This window comes from Ochotona princeps, chromosome 10, assembly GCF_030435755.1.
Source record: "Ochotona princeps isolate mOchPri1 chromosome 10, mOchPri1.hap1, whole genome shotgun sequence".
Classification (NCBI taxonomy): Eukaryota; Metazoa; Chordata; class Mammalia; order Lagomorpha; family Ochotonidae; genus Ochotona; species Ochotona princeps.
Genome location: NC_080841.1, coordinates 33,223,695 through 33,245,504, shown reverse-complemented (window position 1 = coordinate 33,245,504; position 21,810 = coordinate 33,223,695). Strand labels below are relative to the sequence as shown.

The following is a 21,810-nucleotide window of genomic DNA, read 5'->3' as shown; positions in this document are numbered from 1 at the left end:
ACTGGTGCATGCATAAGTCGAAGTGGGTGTGGATTGGCTAGGCTTTGCCACAGCATCAGCTGGTAGGTGCTGGCATTGGGGGCTAATTCTGTCAAGCTAAACTGCATTACCACCTGGAGAGTGCAAGATCCGGCAGTGGAAGTGGGCCCATTAGAGAAACAGTGGGCACCTCCTTCTTGGGTTGCCACTCTAACTGGTGAGCATGAGAACCAGGACTAGGGGCAGGCATGGCTAGACAAGGAGTGGCACCCACCAGCATAAGTGTGGGTTGGATAGTAGAGCTGGTTAAGTTGAACTAGTCTTCAATGCCCATTGACATGTATGAGATCTGAATGGAATGTGGGACAGACTGACCAATCTGCTGTACATACTTGGCAATCACAGGAACCAGGGCAGGAGGTAGGCCTGGTGAGTATTATTGGGGGGGTCGCTCTGACTAGTCTGCAGCTCCTGCTGGTTTGTATGAAGGCTGAGTGTGTAGTGGGAAGAACTGGGCTAGGCCACAACACCCTTTGGTTTGTGTAGGAAACAGGGCTTGAGTCAGAACTGACCCAGCAGTTGTAAACCCCAGTGTGTGCATAGGCTGATTTGGGTGATAGATGGTGCCAGACCCTGTATTGGCAAGCACACACAAGAATCAGGTCTGGGATCACCTTAGATGAAGTTTCTTTGGGGATCCTTCCAACTGAACTACTGGACTCAGATCTCTAACCATGGGGAGAATTGAGGTTTCACATTCTGACAGTGAATGTGATAGATGGAGCAGTGGATAGCATAATCAGATGCACATGGAGGATATGGCAGTTCATTGGAGCCTGCAGAGGACACCTGGTACATAATAGAGGATGGAGGACAGAACAACCTGGTCAACAACCTAGCCAAGCATTGGGAGTGAATATCTGGATAAATGGAAACTCTAACGTGATAGACTATGTCAACCAATGGATTCTGGAGGGATTTCATCATGCTTGGAGTAGCGAGATCAACAGCAATTCAGAACAGTTGAACTATAAAAGCCACTTGAGTAGGACCCTTGTAACATACCCCACATCAGGGACCCTGGGATGGTATTGGTGGCCACCCCCATTGCCAGGGCATGGAGGCGGTTGGGAGGCTGGATGTGGTTTCTCCCCTTATCTCCTCCCTTCCCCCAGATACAGGAAGAAAAAAAAAAAGAGAGAATGTGGAAACAATGATCTCACCAACTTTCCTGTAGCCTTTGACCCTTCCCACCCTAATCAACTATGTAAAAAGCATCCAAAAAAAAAAAAAAAAGAAAGAAAGAAAGAAAGGAAGAAAGAAAGAAAGGAAGAAAAAAAGAAAAAACCTCAACTCATTTTCCTCTGAGGAATTTGCTCTTAACCAACTACCTACCAGCACAAACAGTATGCTCTTTGCACAGGATGCATTCTGCATTGTCATGTCCATTTAAATCTAAGAGCCTAGTTTGGAATGGGGACTTATCAGATACCTGAAGATGAACCTACAAGACTATCTCATTCCTCATGAAAGATTAGAAACATCGTTCACCATTGGGGCTGGCTACCTAGCTACTACAGGTGTTGATCAGTTAAGTTGGCTTTAGCTGGGACAGTAAAAAGTGTTTCCATCATGGAATCATCCAAACATTCAAGCATTTCAGCCTTTCCAATCAGCAGGACAAGCAAATCAATTTGGATAATAGGAACAGAATGTTACAACAAACTACATGTTGTTAGGCTTAGGACTCATTCTGAAAAAGATATATTTGTTTTTCATTAAAACCTGCTTCACTTTGAAAATGACACCACTGCTCCCCACCACCCCCACAATGCTGAAGCTTCAAGAGCCCTAACAACACCCTCATGTGAGGCCCACATCCTTTTCTCAATCCCTTTTGCTGCACCATAAATCATGGCTACACCTTGCTCTGTTTTCTATTTAATTTTCTGTATTATCCATAGAGTTTGAAAATCACTGGCCCTGAAATTGCAAAGAAGGAAACACTGTTTCTGCCAATTGAGTGCCCAGCCAGTTGTGACTGGTGTTTGGGAGTAGCTCCCCATTGGCTCCATATGGGAGGCAGATTTTCAATGGTGTCAAGTCAGGAGTCTTCACAATTGCATCCAGAAGACATTAGTCTCTTTAAGGGAAAAAATGAAATGGTTTTAATACTCTTCTCTGTGCCATTCTCCTTTAAAAATAGTTTCACATCTCAGTAGTAGAGATAATCTAATGGTGGAGCTTAGCAGTTAGATGCCCTATCCAACATCACAGCATCTGAGTTTTGATGTCTGACTACTATATATATATATGTATGCATATGACTCTCAAATATGTAAAAGGATCTAAAGTAGTTTAGATCCTTTGTAGGAGGTTAGGGATAGGGAGAGGCTTGTAATACTAGGATGTGTGGCTTACAAGCATGATTCCTCTTCTTCCAGTTCTTTAGATAAGGTTGGGTTCAAATACAGAAATATGACTCCAGAGAGGATTGACCCCCAAGTTGACCTCCATTTCTTACACCTTGTGTCTCCCCTTTGATCACCCAAGGAAGTCAAAACTCTCACGACTTCAGTGGTGAGTCTCTGCATGCACATGAAATCAGTGACAGCAACAGTAAGAGCAATGTGCCTGCCACGACACCCTGCAGCACTGTCCAGGGAGACAAAGCAGCCACTGCTCTAGCCCCAGTGCTCACTCTCAGGATGGATACAGAAGCTCACACACCATGGTCTCACCCAAATTAACATGTGTTTTAAAGTATTAGTCTGCAGTGAGACATAGGAAAGCCAAAAAGTGCTATTTTATTCTACCAAAACCTTCTCTTCCTTAGATGTATTTCAGTTGTGTTGAGCATGTGTGTGTATGCACATTTGTGCACACATTCATGCAAACATACATGCTATGTTGGGGACAAACATGGCTAATTATTAATTGTAGCAAGAGAGGCCTCTCCCCTTAGACTATCTCCCTGCCCCTCCCCCAAGTCCTTCTATCCTTTCATCCCCTTTATTCTTGGCCCTTAGATTGTGCTTCTCATGGGTCCTGCCATTCTGTGAGCTCCCTGCTGAATGAGTGGCAATCCCAGGGAACAGAAGGAGGCAACCTCACAGTGGTATGCCCCCAGAAGATGCCTGTGTCAAATAATGGGTCTTTTGTCACTTCCCATGGATGGTTCCTTAGTCCTGTTGTTACCACCACTGTTACTGCTGCTGGCTATTCTGTTCCATTCACTGGGCTAAGTACTTCATACATATTATCGCTACAACAAGGATGCTAGAAGATCTTAACTCACATGTATAAAGCCACACAGATGGCATGTAACATATGTAAGTAAATCTAAAATCCCCCGGGCTTCCCAAAACCTTATGAGAAAAGTTGCTAGAGTAAGAATCTGCAGACAAGAAGCTTGTAATTGTTTTGTTGTGATCAGCTTTGAGGACAATGGGTTTCCCTGACTCAGAACTCTGCCTTGCATCCTGAATATCGTACAACAGCATCCCAAATTCTTTAACCTCACTTACAAAGGCCTTCCCTCATCCCTCAGCAACTCTCTCTCTGCCATCCATTCTCCAGATAACTTTGACAAAAATCTTCCTAGAAATCCACAACAGCTAAGATATGGAATCAACCCAGATATCTGTCAATGGATGACTGAATAAAGAAAATGCAGCATTGAAGGCAAAGGTTGAGACAGGTGAAGGGAACACCTGTGGGCCTCATGTGAGCCAGATCGGGGAAGGGCCTGATTGGGCTGACTGTTCCGAATGGTGCAAGCAAAATTAGAGTGGGCAAGGGTTGGTAGGGCTTTGCCACATTATCAGATGGCAGAGACTGGCACCGGGGGCAAATTCTGTTAAATTAAATGCCAGAATTACCTGGAGAGTGCGCAATCCAGAAGTTGGAGTGGCCTAGTAGGGAGATAGTGAGCACCTCCCTTGTGGGTAATCACTCTCACTGGAGAGCATGAAAACCAGGATAGGGGCAGGGGTTGCTGAACAGAAAGGCACCTGCCAGTATGTGTGTGGGCTGGATAATAGGTTGGTTGGGTTGAACTAGGCTTCAATGCCCATTGACAAGTACCAGAGCTTAATGGGAGGTGGGACAGACTGAACAAGCCTGCGATACATACTGGCATGCATGGGAACTAGGGAAGGGAGCAGGCCTGGTGGGGGTTATAGGGAGTCACCCCAACTAGGATGCAGCTCCCACTGGTTTGCGTGAGGACCGAGTATGAAGGGGTAGGATCGAGCTGGACCACAATACCCATTGGTCCAAGTGGATGACAGGACTGGAAACAAAACTGACCCAGCAAAGACTGGTCACATTAAGCAGGACCATGACATTAACAAACACGCTAGAGAACCATATCTGGGGGAAGATTCTGTGGGGGATGTGTGGGCCAAACCCTATGGAAATTCTAGCCCCACAGGTGTATTTCAAGAGATGGAGTGGTGATGGACTAAACTAGGTGTGACCAAGGAGCCTGCCATCAATCACAGATTAAAGAACCGACAACAGTCTGAACTGGTCAAGGCAGCAGCAACTGAATGTGCACCATGAATAGGGTGTGGGGTGGGCCACACGAGCTCATGCACACCAGCCCGAATGTGCACCCTGAATAGGGTGTGGGGTGAGCCAATGTTCACCAGCTCATGCAAGGCCAAAAGGAAGGCCTGGCTATGTCAGGCACTGGCCTAAAACCCAATGGCATGTATGAGAACTAGGTCTGGGAGGGGATCAAGGGGAGAAACTTGGGAAGCTCCCCTGGTGAGTCATAGCTCCCACTGGTGAACAGGTGGTCCAGATCTGGGGGTCAGACAAGCTGGGCAAAGTAGCTCCAATGGCTCGTCAATATATGAAAAGGCGCACCAGGCAGTACTGAGCAAACCTTAGCCCACAAGTAAAATTAGAAACCAGGATAGAGCACAAGACATGCCCAGCTAGGTTCTTGCACCAACTGGTCTACATGAGCCACGGACGCTGAGCCACAGTGTCTAAGGCAGGGGTAGCGACAGGTGACGGGCTGTGCCAAGCTGAGTCAGAGTAACCACTGGCATGCTGAACAGTGGCTGGGAACAGGCCCGGTTGGGGAGCTAAGGGGACACCCTAGCTGGGTGGAGGTTCCCACTAAGGGGCACACGAGCTGGAATGGGGCTGCGTTCTGATCAGGATACAGTTGTAGTCTCCCTTGGCACAAGTGTGGACTGGGACTAGACGCACCAGGCCGGGCCAGACTGCAACACCTTCTTGTGTTCTGGAGGACCAGGGTAGATGTGGGACAGACTAGGCTAGGTCTCAACCCCAATTGAGCCATGTATGAACTGTATGTGGGTATGGAGGAGCCATGGCTGGGCTGAAACATCCAACAGCAAGAACCAGAATGGGCTGAAGGCCAGTTAGGCAAAGCCACTGTTTCTGCTAGGACAGGAGGTAAACTGAGTAGGGCTAGCTTATGGTCCCACTGGTATGTGTGAAATCTGGCACTCAGAGGGGTCCTGATGGAGGAGCCTGGGCAATTCCTCTGGCAGGACACAGACCCTGCAGGTAAGCACAAGAAGCATGGAAGGAAACAGCCCAGAAGAGGTCCTGGAAAGTGTCCCACTGGCATACATTTGGCATGGGTCGGGGGCAGACCAGGCTGAATCAGTTCACTTCATCCACTGACTAATCCGAATGCCAGAACAGAGTCTGGGTTGAGCCAGGTTTGGTCATGACAAAAGCAGTGCACAACACGGAATGCCAAGGTGAGGTTGCCTGTGCCAGATGTGACCGCAGCACCCAACCAGCACACAAGAGAATCAGGAATGGATGGGGCAGAACCAGCAGGGGAATAAGGTGTGGTTCCCTTGCTGGACAGCTACTCCCACTGGAGAGCATGAGCTGGGATGGGGTCAGACCAGACTAGGCAGGGCTATAACACCTGTGCGTCTCATGTGGACCAGATCAGGGAAAAGCGAGGCTGGGCTGATTATTCCTTTTTTTTTTTTTTAAGATTTATTTATTTCCATTGGAAAGTCAGATATACAGAGAGGAGGAGAGACAGTGAGAAAGATCTTCCATCCAATGATTCACTCCCCATGTGAGCACAACGGCCGATGCTATGCCGATCCAAAGCCAGGAGCCAGGAACCTCCTCCAGGTGTCCCACACATGGGTGCAGAGTCCCAAGGCATTGGGCCGTCCCCGACTGCTTTCTCAGGCCACAGGCAGGGAGCCGGATGGGAAGTGGAGCTGCCGGGATTAGAACCGGCGCCCATGTGGGATCCCAGAGGGTTCAAAGCGAGGATTTCAGCCGCTAGGCCATGCCTCTGGGCCCATGGGCTGATTATTCCTACTGGTGCAATCTACAAATAGAATGGGTGAGGGTTGTTGGGGCTTAGCCACAGCATCAGCTGGCAGAAGCTGGCACTGGGGTCTAGCTCTGTCAAGTAAACCACAGAACTACCTGGAGAGTGCATAATCCAGGAGTGGGAGTGGCTGGGAGGGAAATAGTGGGTTCCTCCCTCTTGGGTTACCACCCCCCACGGGAGGGCACAAAAACTAGGACAGGGGCTGGGATGGCTAGACAGAGACACCCAACAACATCCATGAAGGCTGGATAGTTGAGCTGGTTAGATGGAACAAGGTTTTAATACCCATCGACATGTATGAGAGCAGAAGCGGATGTGGGACAGACTGGACTAGTCTGCCACACATCCTGGCAAACCAGGGCAGGGGATGGGCCTGGTGGGGGTTATTGTGGGTCACTCTGACTAGGCTGCAGCTCACACTGGTTTGTGTGAAGGCCGAGTATGTGCTGGGCAGAACCAGGCTGTACTGCAGCATCCATTGGTTCCAGTGGAAGACAGGGATGGGAATGGAACCAACCCAGCAATTGCAACCACCAGCTGATCGGGGCAATGGACTGTGCCAGGTCCTGTGCTTGCTAGTACATATAAGAATCTGGTCCAGGAACACCTCAGACAAAGTTTCTTTGGGGATCCCCCCAGTCGAGCTTCAGGACTCAGAACCCTAACCATCAAAAGATCGAGGACAGAACAAGTCAATCAAGCACCTCAGCTATATGTTGGCAATGAAAATTCTGGGCAGAGACTCTATAATGGACTATGTCAATCAGTGGATTCTCCAAAGACCTCATCGTGGTTGAAGTGGTGAGAGTGGCAGCAATTCAGAACTGTTGAACTATCAAAACCAGTTGAGCAAGACCCTCAGAGCATGCCCCACATCTGGGACCTGGGGTAGGTGGGAATCTGGGTGGGGAAGGAAAACAATATGGAAAAAAAAGACAATTCCAAAGGCACAGGGACAAATCTTTTTAAAAAATGTTTTTAAAAGAAAATCTAGTACAATGTTGTGAGATATATTTAATTGCTTCGCTGGGATTCCATTCCTTTTATTCAAGAGTAAAGATGCATTCTTCAGGGTATTTTCAAAAAAAAAAAAAAAAAGAAGAAGAAGAAAGAAAATGCAGTACATACGCATACTGTGAGCTACTACCCAACCATAAAGAAGAATGAAATCCTGCCTTTAGAAAACAAACTGGATGAAACTGCAAACCATATGCTTAAAAAACCAAACCACTCCCCAAAAGACAAATACCATGTTTCCCTTGGTCTGTGGCAACATATACACAGAGTACAAAAAAAGTGTAAGCTATAGGAACAACATTGACTTTTCAACATTTGATTATTGTTTATAGCTTTCTTCTACACTCCCGAGGAATAAGAGGGGCTTTTTTTAAAACTCTATATTTGTTGAAATTGTTACCTAGTAGAGTGTTAACCTTTGCGCAGTAAAATGAAAGTATATCATTGTAAAATATTTTAAAAAGAAGGAATGAATAGGTAGGTGAGGAACATATCCCTAGGCCCTTAAATCTATATTGTAAAATACATGAAATTTGTTAACTTTGTATAAATAAGATAGGGTTTTTAAAAAAAGAACAGGAATAGGGTGGGCATTTGGCAAGGCAGTTAAGATGCTCCTTGGGATGTCCACATCCCAACTCAGCATTCCTGGGTTCAAGTCCCAGCTCTGCTTCCTGTTTCAGCTTCCTGCTAATGCACACCTCAAAAGGACAGCATTGATGGCCAAATAGTTGGGTCCCTGCCACACACATAGGAGATCTCAAATGAGTCCCAGGCTCCTGGCTTAGACTTGGATGTTTTAGGCATTTCTATAAACCAGCATACAGAAAATACCTTTTTCTCTCTTTGAAATAAATACATAACAGATTTTTTAAAAACAGAAAGAAAAAGAAATTCATCTATTGGAAAAACGTATGGAGCTATTAGCTTTGTAGCTCTGTGTTCAGTGTTCTTGGCTGCACCATCCAACAAATCATATACAAACAGAAAGCCAAGTGCCTGCCTCGATTGAACAAATCCATTAGTCTCGCCTGTGGTTGCCAATGAGGGTGCAGGGGATGCAACACATGAATAAGGTGCTCAGCTCCACCCTAAATAATGGGATGATGTCATCGGCAAAGCAGGAAGTGACAGTTGCTAAACCAGAACCCAAGAAAAGCATGACCCCAGACATGGAACATCTAGCAGGGCCCCCAAAGAGAAGAAATGACTTCAGACAGACCTGGAAGATGAGCTAGAGTTAATAAGGATCCCAGGGCCTGGGGGCAGGGGACAGCAGGTGCTGCAAGCAGAACAAACAGCACATGCCAACGTCTGCAGAGAGAAATTCAGAGAACACATTTGGAGGATGGAGCAATGATGCTAGGGAGGTGAGCAGGGGCAGAACATGAAGCTTCTCAAGACCACGTGGACACTGTTCAGAGACAATGACTATGGACCACTTTGAATATTAAGATGTTAGGATCAGTGTTGTGACTTAGCAGGTAAAGTTGCTACCTATGACATTGGCACTCCATATGGTGCCCCATATAACCCACTTCCAATCCAGTTCCCTACTAATGTATCTGAGGAAACCAGAGGAAAAGGTCCAAGTGCCCGAACCCCTGACACCCATGTGAGAGATGTAGATGAAGTTCTTGGCTCCTGGCATCAGCCTAGCTCAGCCCTGGCCATTGCAGCTACTTGGGGAATGAACCAACAGAAGGGAAGCCTCTCTCTCTCTTGTCACTCTGGTTTTCCATTTCTTTTGCATTTTCCTGCACACTATTTGTAAATTCTCCATAAAAGGAAGTAAAGACATTGATGTTAAATGTATCTAGATTTCTCGAGGAAGATTAGATTTCATCAAGGGAAAAATTGTTTTTTTAACGTTGCTTTGGCTCTAGTTAGAAATAGGTTTTTGAAAGTTTCATCTGTCCCCACATAAGAAATCTTTTCCAAGAGTTAGGAAAGGTTGCAGGAAAACACCCACAGCATCACCTTTATGATGTCCATTTCCTGGCAGGTGCACTCAACCTGTTGTGTTTACTGTCGCTGCCGCCCAGCAGGGGCAACCCTAAAACGACGAGTCATACTCTTGAAGGTCCGGGAGAAGCCGGAACCGCAACTAGACCCCTTACTGCCAAAAGCAGCTGCGTTTAAATCCTTTCTCTCCGTTTTCTTGTCCCCATTGGTCTTAGCTTTCCTCCCCGCTTTTCCAGCCCTCTCTTCGCTTTCCCTGTCCGCTTTTCTTGCCCTATTCTTCTCATTCCGGCCCTCGTTCTCCTCCCCATCTTTCTCCTCCCCATCTTTCTCCTCCCCATCTTTCTCCGTTGTCCCTCTCCTCTTGCTCGTCGTTGTTATCGTTTTCAACCAAGCCGTCTGTAGGTAGTGGTCTGCGCCTAGCTTTTACCGGCTACTTTTACATGGTTCTCCACCAATCACTTCTCCCCGTGGGTCCACTTGGTGCTACGTGATAGGCCAGTAATCACAGCGAGGGCATTAGCCTATCCCTGTGACTTCCTATTTACTTGCTGGTGAGATCGACTCCACCTCCTGGCCGTGGGCCAGCTGCCATCTTGCAACGGCCCCTATCAATCCCAGAGCGGCTTCAGCACCCTGCTCCCCACAGTTTAGGCTCAGTAACGAAAGCTGTTGGGCCCATGATGAGCCCTGGAGAAGCTACATCCAAGAGGGTGTAAGAATGTCTGTCTTGTGGGGGACCTTAATAACCCTTTCCAGGAGTAGGTACAGAGAAGCGTAGGGAGTGGTTAAAGGATAACGCTCCTCTTTCCACTCAAAACAAAGAACATACTTCTAACTCAGCAAACTGACCAGCTCCTCCTCTGCTTGCCATGCAGGGTGCAAGGAGATGGGGTGCTCAGAACCTTGTGTCATGGGATGACACCACCTGCAAAGCAGGAAATGATAGACATGAAGGCAGCACCCACCTGAGAAGGGACTCAAACATGGAAAACTAGCAGGCCCTCCCCGACAGAGACCTGGAAATATTCCGTCGAGTTTTCTCACCTCTACAGCCTATTCACACCTGGCTACTTTGAAGACTTCATCACAATATAGCATCTTGCTTCATCTGTAGCCCAACTTGCAAAGCTTCCTGTCTGGCTGCTGCATGCAATCACAGGCCTGCAAGATGCTGCTCTTCACCTTCAGCTTATATGGTCACAAACCCCAGAATGTGTACATACATCCTTCAGTCCCTCCTGTCATGTTGCCTCTTGAGGCACAGAAGTACCACTGTGAAGTACAACTTTATGTCCCTTTTCTTCCCTTCCCCCTAGCCTCTCAGTTACTGCTTCTTATTCTTAAGATGTGTGAAATTAGACAATTAAAATTTAGGTGAGCTAGAACTCTGGAGCTCCTGGACCCCTGCAATGTTAAACTCTATGTGTTTGGCTTGATATATTCATCTTCCCAGGATGCATCTGTCAAATCCAAGACCATTGCATGCTCAGACTTCACCCGGGGTGTAGATTTGATTGGGGTGAGGGCAGGTGCTCTTCATCCCTTTCCTTATAAAAATAGGAGGAAGGCAGGAGAGTCTCTTTTCCCTGCAGAATGTACTAAGAGGTTGCGTACTTTTCCCTTTTCCCACCACAGAGCAGTCTCAGACAGACTTGCCCTGCTCTCACTTTCAGATTCCACTTTCCGTTTATCTTTCTCATTTACAGGCAACTCTTTGGCCCACTCACAGTGGGTATTTCCCACTGTAGGGTGGCCCACACTCACATGTGATTGTTTAGTCCCTCATTGTTAAATAAACTGTTCATATTTGTAAACAATACAAGGCTCTGTTTAGTATTTCCCTTCCATGGGAAGCAAGAACCTGGGTTGGAATTAATACATTCAGTATCCACATCACTTACACATTTGCTCTTCGTAGCCTTTTCTTCCTCCTCTTCACTTCACTGCTGTTGATTCTCAAAGTTAGTCCCTTCCCTGGCAAAGTAAAACGTTGACAATAAATTACCAATCTTGGTTGCCCAAGAACCCTCAGTCCATTGAAAAATCTGTCATTAGTTACAGCTGACAGCTATAGAATTGAATGTCCACAGGAGCCTACAAGGGCACTTCAAAACTTTCATAGAAAAAAATGAATTAAAAGATATTTATTTAGGGGCAAAAAAATTGAAATTCATACATAATATTTTTAAAGATGTATTTATTTTACTTCAAAGAGTTAGAGAGAGACAGAGGGAGGCAGAGGAAAACAAGGAGTGAGAGAGAAAGAGGGAGATAGAGTATGTGAACTCTTTCATTTATGGGTCATTCCCCAAATGGTCACAACAGCCAGAGCTGGGCTGATCGGAAGCCAAGAGATATGAACTTCTCCTGGCTCCTGAGGTCTTGGGCCATTCTTCGTTGCTTCCCCAACCACAGATAGCAAGTTGGATCAGAAGTGGAGCAGATGAGACATGAACTGGTGCCCAGTGGGAGACTGGCACCACAGGAAGGAGATTAGCCTACTATGCTACTGTGCTGGTCCCATGATATTTTCATAATGGCATTTTTGATGAACATTTTGAAGATTAGTTCCATTAATCTCAACAATGGGCCTGTGACAGAGGAACTTTTATTAATCCTGTCCTCCAGAAAAAGAAATGAATGCCCAGAGAGGTTAAGGCCACCGAACTGATCTATTTAACTCCTACATTCCCAGAGCCAACTAAGACACTTTTGCCCATAGCCCAGCTTGTAATATGAGCAACTCCATGTTGCCTTCCTCCTCCCTCCCATCCCCCCAGACCTCACAGTCCAGCCTCAAATATGACCTTGGGAGCCCACTTGGCTGCAGTAGAAGTGAAGAGTGCACTATTTGCCGATGGAGGCACTAGAACACTTGCAGAGACTCTGAGTCCATTTGCTCACTTGGGCTTGTTTTTCAGAGGATATTCCAGAAGGTTTGTCTGGTAGCATTGTGTTTAAGTGACCCATACCACCAACAAACAAAGAAAGTTGCAAGAAATCAGTTTTAGTCATATTTTAAATTTATTTTCATTTCCTTTGAAAGACACACAGAATCCTTCCATCTCTTGGTTCACAAGTTAGATTTCTGAACGTAAAAGCATAAAATATTACAAGCAGGAAGGACTCTCTTCTACTCTCCCTTTTCTTTATCTTGGACATTCCCCTAACCCTGGAGACTATATTTGCCAAGTAAACAGAGCTTGAAGTTGATTATCGGGCAACACAGCAAGAGAATACCCCCACCTGTGTCTGACGATGCTCCTCTAATTTCCCATCTCTGTGATTTAGGTAGGGTTCTGGTTCTAGTCTGAGTACAGACTACATTTCCATGCATCATAAGCCAGAAAAAGAGGAAAGCACTCCCCAACTTTCCCAATAAACTGTCACATGGCTGTTCACTTCTTCAACCCAGATTCTGTTTATATACCCCCTCCTCCTAGAAGTTTCCTGATTGCTCACCTAAAATACACAGAGGCAGGCACTTGGCCAAGTGGTTACAACGCCAGATAAGGTACTTGTGTCCCTATGTTAGTGACTGTGCTTAATGCTCAACTCGGGCTCATGACTTCCATCTTTTGTTTAAGCAAAGCACAGGAGGCAGTGTTATTGCACAGCCATGGACTTTGTGGGTCTCTATGCCCACCTACAACCCCCACTGAACACTTGTCTTTAGGGTAAGATAGAAATCAGCTCTGAGTCAGCAAAGTGAAAGCGAGAGTTTGAATTTTCATTAGAGAAAGTGGCAAGAAACAGGCTACTCCACGGAGCAGCATCTATGAGTTGTCTCAGTTCCTCTTTTATGGGATTTGATGTGTATGTCAATATTTGAGAAGAATATTTACTTTTATGAAACAAGCAGGAATTTTCAAGAGCCTGAGTTCCACTACTTTTCTGTCCTTACAGGGTTACTTTCATGCATTATTTTGGCAATTGCAAATAGTCATGGCTCAAGGGGGTGGTGATTTTTACTGTGCTAATACTTTATTACAGTGCGGGTATAAGGAGGTGGAGGCAAAAGCAGCAGTCAACCTCGAGACCATGTAAAAGCAACAGGGTTGTGCCAGGATCTGGTCTGCTTCATGCAATTGTGCAATCTTCACAAAACCATGATTCTGCTGCCTAGTCTCTAGCAGTAGGGGCTGGACCTTCACACATAAGAGCTCAGTAGCAGATGCAGGCTCAAGTGATTGGATCCCTGCCCCTACCCACGGAGACCTGCAGTGAATTCCCAGTTCCGGGTTTCAGCCCAGCCATTGGGGCCATTTGGGGAGCACACTGGGGACAGGAGCTCATCTATCTGTCAAAGTATTAATAAAATACATGTGAATTACATCAACTCCTCATCCTCCTCTTTTTTCATGATATTTAGCACTAAAGTTATAGCCTATGTGTTTATTTGGTTGTTGTGTCTGCCTTCCTGAATTATATATTATCTATAACAGAAATCTCATGATGGCAGGGCCATGGTCTTTCACTCCTATAGTCCTAGCTCCTAAAACATTCCTGGCAATAAAAGAAATAATAGTGTTTCAATTAACGGAAGCACAAGCTTGAGGAAGTAAGAATCCTCCCTTCTCACTACTTCACGTCCTACCCTTCTTACTTCTCCTAGCTCTATCAAGACAAAATAAGTAAGTAAATAAATTCTGCCTGTGCTTCTATTCCTGCTGTTTCCTAGAGGCTCCCTTAAGTCTCCTTCTTTCTCCTGGAAGCTGAGGAAAGCTGTGTGTGTGTGTCTGTTTTGGCCTGGGCAAGTTCCCAAGGATGTCCACACATTGCATGGAACTGACTAAAAACAGAGCTTCCTGCCTCGCAGAAGTTAAGCTATGGAATTCTGTGCACAACATGGGTCAGTGCACTCTTGCCTTCAGAGCTTTGCCCCGCTGATTATTGAGAGTTTGTCTAATGATAAGCAGGGTGATTTGGAGAACGTAGGAATGAGTGTAAGCCCCAAAAGGAAAGAGTTTCTTTCAGTGAGAACTGGAGCAAACCTGTGTGGGATTTGCCTGCAGCGAGGTTCATTTCCTGTAGGGTTCTCTCTCCTGTTCTACCTGGCTGCTGCCTTCACGTTCAGCCCTCTGCCTACATCCCTAACAAAATTAGCAGAACACGGGAGAGAAGTTGGCCAACTGGAGTTTGGCTATAAAAGGAAATTCAGTGTACCAAGTTCTAAACTAAATTCTAAACGATGCCAGTGGTCATTCTGTTCTCTTTCTGGACACCCCTGCAACCAACTGTGCTTCCATAGAACGGAAAAACAGCAGGGCATTGTCTTCATGCCCTTCATGCCCAAAGAGATGCTGCCCAGGGGGGAAAGATCAATATGAAATAAATCAATGTGGAGATGTTGCTTCAAGAAAACTTGATATATGAGCATTCAGAACACACTGCAAATATTCGGTTCCAAGTCTGAATGATCATCATCAATGCAAGATTTACCAGGCTCATATTAATCACTGGATGTCTTATATGGCAATTTCTATTTGGAATATTTCAGATGATAATTAAATTATTTGCTTGGATAGTCATTTCAAATTCTTACTGTGTACTTGAAGAAAATATCTTATTGTATTACCCACATTTCGAAAATTATTTTTAAGTTACTGAAGATATTTGGACATACTGCATTACAAGTATATTTTTCTTCACCCACAAAATTCCCTTTTTATCCATAATAAACTTCTCATCACCAACAATAATATTTATGGAGCAGCACGCGAAACACTTTCATCTTGGACCACAACTATTGAGGTTAACATGCCGTGAAAGCCTCAAATTCTCATAAAAATCCTCTTACACATTTGAGTCTCTTGGTTTGTGTCTCAAAATATTTTCTTTTGATTCATTTTATCGCATGCCTTTGAAACACTGGATTCTCCCCAAAACTTCAGAATGCTGCTAATCTGAACTCCTTATTTCTATTTCAACAGCTTTTTTTTTTAAAAAAAAATAATGCACACACACTAAGGAATATTTAAGTTGTCAACACTCCTTATGAAGTTACATACTCAAAATGCAATAAGAATGAAGTAATTATACTCATTTAGATTTGAAGCAGAAGTCTTCTCAGAGCACATCTTTTTTAAAACAAAAAATTATTGGAAAGTCAGATTTACAGAGGAGACACAGAGACAAACATCTTCCACTGATTCACTCCCAAGTGGCCGCAATGACAGGGGCTGAGCTGATCTGAAGCCAGGAGCCAGGAGCTTCCTCCAGCTCTCACAGGTGTAGGTGCAGGATCCCAAGACCTTGGGCCATCTTGACTGCTTTCCCAGGCCACAAGTAGGGAGCTGGACGGGAAGTAGAGCAGCCGGGACATGAACTGGCACCCATATGGGATCCCAGTGCATGCAAGGCAAGGACTTTAGCCACTAGGGGTACAGCACCAGGCCCACAGAGTTCCTCTTTGAAAGATCAACATGGCATGAATATTTTGTCTTGATATCTTTTCCAACTAGGATTTATTTATATAAAGCAATAGCTTTCACCATTCCTTCTAAGTTCAAAAGGGGGTAAGACACAGTTTCTGTGTCTAGACAAAACAAAATAAACATCTTGCTTAATCTCATATCTTTTTCACCCTGAATATGACTTCCCAGCAAAGTATGAAAAGGAAAAGTTTGGAAACTCAGAAATACCATTGTAACATTTTTGCTCAATCATTGATTTTGCAACCAGGTGGTACAAACTGCACCGTCACACTGCATTCGGGTACATTCCCTACATCAGCTGCCTACTGCTGATATTAGCAGGTGAGCTATGAGCTTTGTTCACCTCGAAAAGAAGCTGTATAAACATGGGTGAATATGTACACACATTTTAGATACAACTTGTTCAAACTGTAATCAGTAGAGTTTTAAACACCATGATGGTGAGTTCAACGCAATGGCTCAGTGGCTAAATCCTTCTTGAAGTTGCCAAGATCTCTTATTGGCACAGGTTCATATCCTGGCTGCTCTACTTCCTTTTAAGCTCCCTGCCTGTGGCCTGGGAAAAGCAGTAAAGGATGACCCAAAGCCTTGGAACTCTGGACCTGTGTGGAAGACCCAGAAGAAGCACCTGGCTCATGGCTTCAGATCAGCTCAGCTAAGCTCCAGTCATTGTGGCTAACCGGGGAGTGAACCAGCAGACAGACTTTTTTTTTTTAATTGGAAAGATGGATATACAGAGAGGAAGATATTCCGTCTGATGGTTCACTCCCCGAGTGGCCGCAACGGCTGCAGCTGAGCCGATCCAAAGCCAGGAGCCAGGAGCTTCTTCCAGGTCTCCCATGCGGGTGCAGGGTCCCAAAGCTTTGGGCCGTCCTCGACTGCATTCCCAGGCCACAGGAAGGGAACTGGATGGGAAGCGGGGCCACCGGGACTAGAACCGAAGCCCGTATGGGATCCTGGCACGTTCAAGGTGAGGACTTTAATCGCTACTCCAGACCCAGACAGATCTTTCTCTCTGTTTCTCCTTCTCTCTGTAAATCTGCCTTTACAATAAAAAATAAATTTTGGAAAAAAAAAAAGCATGATGGCTGTAGACCAATCCGTCTTAAAACTGATTTGTTTAGGGGCTGGTGCCAAGGGTAGTAAGTTAAGTCTCCTCCTGCAGTACCAGCATCCTTTACAGGCACCAGTTCATGTCCCAGCTGCTCTACTTCAGTTCCAGCTCCCTGTTTATGGCCTAGGAAAGCAACGGGGGATGGCCCAAATCCTTGGACCCCTGCACTCAATGGGAGACCCTGATTGAGAAAGCTTCTAGCTCCTGGCCTCAATTTGGCTCACTCAGCTCCAGCCAGGGCAGCCATTTGGGCAATGAACCAATGGATGAAAGGCTTTTCTATCTCTCTTTCTTTCTGTAACTCTGCCTTTCAAATAAGAATAAATTTTTTTAAAAAAACGATTTATTTCAAGATGATGGAGCATTTAACCAAGGAAGAATAATCAGGATGAAATAGACAAGCTAAGGCAAGAGATGCTTGAATTGCCACTTAAAAATGATGCTTTAGTTTACCCTTTTGCACTGTTTGAATTTCTTTTTACCAGATGCATGTGTTACCAAGTTTAAAAAACAGCAAAAAATATAATCAACCATTTATTTCAATTGTCCCTATTGTAGGATCAGTAAAACATGGCACATGTGTTCAGAACTGCTTAAGGAGAAGATGCTGATGATATAACAAGGTCAGCACTGTCACAGTTGTGAGGTTTAAATATTTCATCAAAAATGTCCCTTGGAACACCTTGTTCTCTATCCCCTTTCTTCCAAGGATTCCAACCCAGCTCTCCCCAGTATCTAGCCTGGTACCCTTTCCTAAGCTGTTCATTTGTAAAATATAGAAACATGTTTAAAACAATAATTATCTATGGAGTGTCCTTTAAGCATAAGTAACAAATGGTGACAGGATGGACGTAGGGACATAGGATTCTTTTGGTCTCATAGCGTGTAGGTCAGAGAAATGACAAACACTGGGTGAACTCACACATGCTTGTTAAATGCAACAGAGTTGATGAATAGTTAGCAACTGGCCCCTCAATCAGCACCCTGCTGTGTGTCAGGTATCATCTCAGTAGTTGGTTACCAAAATAAAACAAAACAAAAAAGCCACAGATATGAAGGCAATATTCCCATCCTAGAGGAAACCACTGGTGTGGAAGGTAGCCACACAGATAAATCATGGTAGTCCCATGTGTTACACGCCTGAGACAATGGCACATCAAAGTGTCACTTAATCCCAGAAGACCCTGCCCATGAAGGAAGGATCTTATACTGGAAAGAGATGAGTTGTGAATAGCTCTCTGGCACACCTTGGAGGGCTAGACCACAGGGCAGCAGAGAAGCCAGAGCAGCTCAGCCCAGAGAAGCAGGTCATCATCCTGAAGTGAGGCTGATCATCCTCAAGCGGCAGACCATGCTCAGAAGAGATGGAGAAAGGAAAAACAGAGTGCACATCACCCCCTCGTGGCTGACTCACCGCAAGGCAGAGGAAGTGTGTGTGGGGGGTGGGGGGTGTGTTGTTCACTTCTGAGAGATGACTCTGTTGCTGGCACTGTGATCTGTCACAGGTGTAATTAGAAAGGCTTAAGGGAAATGTGACTTTATCTGAAGTCTGTTTTGGTTGTAGTCATAGATAATTAGAGCATTTGCTACTTCTCTATCCACTGCAATACAGATAGAGTTCCATACAAGCCTTTCTTCAATAATCCAGCTGTTGTAATTCAGAAAGCTCAGTGTATAGTCACAAAGAAAGTTACTATCCCCATCCTGCAAATTGGTTCTTTGTGTGTATATGCATAGTCTGATCAGTCTGAAAGCGTAGTTTAAAAGATCACTCATCTACTGCTTTTCAAAATTCAGATTTTTGATTTTTAGAGGCTACTTTGCTGACTGAATTTAAACAATAAAAATAATTGAAAATTCATTTTAGTACTATAATAAGCAATGACTTACATAAGGTTTTCTAATGTCCTCAAAATATATTTGCCTATGGCATTGAAAAGAGGTCCTAGAGAATGCAACAGAGCATTTTGATAACATAATAAGAAGTAAGAGGGGTGCTCCTGATAGCACACACTTCACCTATTCAACCAAGCCCCATTTCTAACACAAGCATGCATGTTTGAGGATAAGAACCACTCTGGAGCCGGCATTATACTATATCAGTTGATCCTTAGCCTACAGTGCCAGGATCCCATAGCAGCACAGGTCCAAGACTCAGGAGCTCCACCTCCAATTCAGTACCCTTACTAATGGCTTGGGAAAGCAACAGAGGATGACTCAAGTGCTTGGGCCCCTTGCACCCACATGGGAGACCTGGAAGAAGCTCCTGGCTTTGTCCTGGCTTTGCCCAGGATATTATAGCCATATGGGGAGTGAACCAGAAAATAGAAATTCTTTCTCTCTGCAAGTCTACTTTTCAAATAGATAATAAATCTTCAAAAATACATATTCACAAAGACTCCACCAGAATAACAGCCTTGCCCAAAGGCCATCATAACTTTACCCAACAAACAAATGCTACTTCTATAAAGACTTCTACCCAGCAATCATTTATTTAATCTTGGATGGATGCCACCCTTTTTATTGATCCTGCTAGCCAAGGATTAATTCAAGGTATCTTATGAAATCCTGCTCATTTTGCCTTGTCCTTCCCTATGTCCTATCCTCCTAGGATTGACATACAGCACACTAATATATTTCCCTCACAATGTCACTCCTGCATAAATACATTTGTCTTTGGAGAAGCTCTACTTTGAGGAGGTTTTTTGTTTGTTTGTTTGTTTGTTTTTGTTTTTTTTGTTTTTTTACCATTTTGAAGTAAAATAGAATATGAGGGTATTTCAAAAAGTGTGGTAAAATGGAATTAAATGTTTTGATGGAAAAAAAACAATGAAATCCATGCATAGTATTTTCATACTACACATTGTTCCTTTTGAAGACTTCGCTTTTTACTTCCCCCACTCTTCCAACCTATCATTGTTTTCAAATAAATAAATGTAGTTTTTTTTTAAGATAAATACTGCCTTGAAACGATGCATTCACAAGACTACGATTCATTCCGGGTACAAAATTTCAGAGTCTTAAAAAAAGATACTTAAAAACCTAGCTGTAAACTGTCTGGAATTACATTAAGAGACTGAGCGGATGTCTTCCCCGCCCCTCTCCTTTACAAATTTCCCCAATGGTGTCCCAGGTAACAAGCCTGAGATCTGACCAGACAGTGCAGCAGCGCCATCTACTGAATTCCAGCGCCTTCTGCCCCAAAACTTGGGAGGACTCTGGTGTTGAAAAAACCAGCCCAGTTAAAGCATAAAATGCAAGCCCAATGCCCTGTGAAGCACTTTTACAGCTGAACTATTTATCTAACCCCTTACCACCAAGCACAGCACCAACATTCAGCATATAACACGACACTATGTCAATCTATTGGGCGTTTGTGTCTTCATTTTTTTAACTATTAAACTTTTTAAAATTACTACATTGTGACAGATTTACTCACAGAAAATCACTCAGACTATCTTTTTGGACAAAATAGTGGTGCATAAAATGAGTCTTACGGTTTTGGGCAGTAGTGTGAAGGGAGATGCTATCCCATGGACCAGGAGGATCGCTGGTTTGTGCCTCCTGGAATCCTGTGAGTGCTCTCGGTTGGTAAATAGCTAAAGGCCAATCAAAGCGCAGATGGTTCTAGTTTGGGTTAGTAAGGGCTGCGAGGGAAGGAGTCAGGCTCAGAGTCAGAACTGCAGTTGTTGCTACACTATCTCAATGCTGTATACCCAGCAAAGGTGCACAAGCCCCGGCTCTGGGAGAGCAGGAGGGGAACCTGGTCATGGCCCTGTCCCACTGAAGAGTCCCATCTCCAACAGCAGGATGTGAAACACCAGGAGAGCAAGGCAGCATGTGCTCCTCACTCTGTTTTTCGGTGATGACCTGGTTGTCTCCCCACACAGAGTAACTACAACTGAAACATCCTTTACATGTCTCACGTGGTTTTAGGTTCAGGTTTTAGCAGTGCTTATCCCTAGGAATGAAATTGCTGGATCACAGGAAGAGACTGACCCTATATTTTAGTCATCCAAACTGGGACACTGTAGGGAATAAAGCATTATAATAAGACAAAATGATTAGCATGGAATTATTGATCATTAAATTGGTTTAGTAAATTGGTAGACCTATCAAAAGACTAGGACTCAAAACTGCTTCCCAAAGTAAAATATCTTATAAAAAATATTAAAATAGCACATATCCAAGAATGCTAAAGTGAAATTATTTAAAGATTTATGTTGAAAAGTGAATGTTTTTGAAAAAGCTATAACTTTTCTTAGTACATATTTTTACATATAAACCAGTTTTAATCACTTCTAGCATCTTTGCTGAGTTATACACATATTAGTAGTCTTATTAGTATTTTTCTAAGATTGCTAGCAAAATTCATCAAGACTGCATTTTATGTTTATTAATTTGGTTTCTGACACTTTCAGGGGACTCTTGCCTATAGAATGTATTTTTAATGCAGAAAATGCTCTCAATAGGTTGAGGGTACCTTACAAACTTAAGACAATCTCAATCCTCCTTTTTGCCATTGAAATGCATAAATATGTACCAGTTATTTTCCACAGACACTATCTTTTGCTCTCTACCCAATAGATATTTATTATAAAGTCAGCTGATTCTGTGCCCTTTCAAGTGTTTCGCCACATGTATTGGCAGCAAAATTGTAAGCCTCAATTCCTTCCATTAATTTCTGGTACAGAATATAGGCACATTCAATTAAAAATGAGAATTCTATCAAATGTGTCAATAGGGCCCAATGTGCAATTTCAAAATTACATCTTGTACAATCTTTTAGTTCTCATCATTCAGTTGGTTCAGTCTTTATCTTACCTCTTGCTTTTATAAAAATGAGTGCCAATGTTTTTCTGATTCCAAGCTTGATTTTCAATAATTGCAGTTTACTACTGGCCTCAAAGTTGAGGTTTTGGTTGCCCAATTTCTTAGTAATA

General features: G+C 44.2%; 1 long non-coding RNA gene across 1 annotated transcript in view; it reads right to left on the bottom strand.

The window, feature by feature from the left end:
• LOC131481250 (uncharacterized) overlaps positions 1-21,810 on the bottom strand; it is a 201,033-nt gene that overhangs the window by 144,679 nt on the left and 34,544 nt on the right. Inside the window, exon 3 of the long non-coding RNA XR_009246183.1 lies at positions 11,218-11,290. This is a non-coding gene — a long non-coding RNA (uncharacterized LOC131481250). The remainder of the gene's footprint in view (positions 1-11,217; positions 11,291-21,810) is intronic.